The sequence below is a fragment of the Cryptotermes secundus genome, unplaced genomic scaffold (assembly GCF_002891405.2).
Source record: "Cryptotermes secundus unplaced genomic scaffold, Csec_1.0 scaffold215, whole genome shotgun sequence".
Taxonomy (NCBI): domain Eukaryota; kingdom Metazoa; phylum Arthropoda; class Insecta; order Blattodea; family Kalotermitidae; genus Cryptotermes; species Cryptotermes secundus.
In genome coordinates, this window is record NW_019743150.1 from 670654 (window position 1) to 672911 (window position 2258).

A 2258-nucleotide genomic window follows, 5' to 3' on the forward strand; every position below is an offset into this window, starting at 1 on the left:
TTATTTATGTGGGAACTTAACAGCACAGAGGCCAATTAAAAAGGACGAGGACATAGAAATACACAAAAATAATTAAAGAACAAAATAATAATAATAATAATAGTCACCGCCATCATAATCAGTGATACAGAAATGTGATCTTATTGAACGCAGATGAAGGTATGATGTACCCTCAAAGATGTTTTAGACAGTGTTTAGTGTGATTACTCCATTAGATGTGTTGTATTTTGCAGATTATGTTGTATAAGCAAATAATGAATAGAGGATTATTTGGTGCCATTCACTCTTACATATTAGTAGAACATATTAAAGATGTACATTTTTCTATTGATTGGAGAATTTGGAAATATGCACAGAAATGCTGCCATACATATTTTTAATGGTTGTTTTGCTAGGTATGTGTAGTATGATATCTTGCTGAATAGGGACATTAAAAATACATATGTAGCCAAAAAAAATCAGACTTTCACATGTTACTATGAAAGTAAAGTTGTTTCCTGTGCCCAATTAATTAAGCACTATGCCATGAAGGCATATGGGGAGTGGATGTATAGATCCACATTTTCTTGGCCTCAGTACTAGTTGGAGGTGAGTGGTCAGCTTCATGCCCCTGCTGCTTTACCCCCAGGGAAAGAGCCTCTGGTACCCATTGGATAGGAGGTAAGAGGTTGGGTGGACCTCAGAGCCAGTCTGGACGATTTGGAGAATAGAAAATTCTTGACTCCACTGGGACTCAAACTCTGACCCCTTGGTCATCCAGCCTGTAGCCAGTCACTATACCGACTATGATACCACCGGTACTATATTTTCACAAATCCAAGATGACATTTCTGTGTGTATATAAAGGTATCTATACAGAAGGTAGGACAGGTTGACTACAGGCAGTGTTGCACTGTAAATTTGGTTATCACTTTATGAGACCGATTGAACCGGCATCAGTCAGATTTTGCTGTTGGTACTGTTTACCTGGAACATTTCAATAAATGGGGCCTAGTTCCCAGAGTGCTAGATAATAATTTGCTTTATCAAAGAGCAAACTGGGTTAGTAGTAACCCTTCTACACATGCATTTGGAAGGTGCTAGAAACTTGAAGTTATTAGAGCAGGACATTATTAATTTTCATCTGGTATACCACATCTTGAATCTGTGTGCTGCAGCATTTTGGTTGAAATTCTTTTCCACATGTTTAGTAATAATTAATTACATGGTAATAGAATGAATATTACATCCAAGGCTTTTGTCATTTCATTAGCCTGTGCTGTGGTTTCTTTGTTAAGTTGCTCCTGCTTGACATTTTCCACACTTTTTCTTATATATGTTGCATAAAGCACATTTGCAGAATAGTTATTTTATATATTTATGTTCTATTTCTGTCTGCATTGTGCAACATTGTTAGTTTGTTATGTATTTCTGTGAATATAACACACATCACAAGAATTATTATAGAAGTAAAAAGATGTAAAGAAGTAAAAAGAATATCAATGAATTTTGTGCATGTACGTATACATACAAATTTATACAATGTGCTGAATTGTGGTTTAGTGTTACTTCATGTGTAGATTGTTGAGAAATATTGCAGTGGTAATTCTGAGATTAAATTTCATTTTATCATGACACCTCTGTTAAGGTTTCATTTGGTAAGCACTTAGTTTGAACATTAAAGTGAGGAAACCTTAAAAGGAGGCAGTTCAGTGCTTGATAACATTGAAATTGAACATTATTCCCCATAATCACTGTAATGTCTGTTTTACATATGTAACTATGCAGCTGACTGGGGAATTGCTTTTAAATGTGTGATCATAACTAGGGAACTCGGGATTTAAACTGTACTGGTCATGTAAGCACACAGCTAATGTGTTGCATTTAACTGACACCGTTACACCCAGGTTTAAATATTGTCAGCTCTGTAGAGCTGGGCGATATAAAATCTCCTGTTCTTGAATGATAAACTGTTCACACTATACTGAGAGATTGAAAAATGTTGATTACTGGATGAGCAGGGTTAAAGAAAGCATTTTTCCTTTTGCAGTTATAGAAATATTTTGCTAGAGAGAGCAATCAAATGGATCAGATCTGTATGTGACATGGGAGCACGCAGTAGTGTAGTTGGTTGAGGCCCAATGCTACAAGCTGGAAGGTCATGGGATTGAATCCCAATGGGTAAAGGGCGACCGGCACGTAAGGCTGTCAGCTTCACCTCAATCTGTGAGCCAATTGTCTAGAAAATGTGGGAGCCTCAAACTCTCTCAACCCTATGG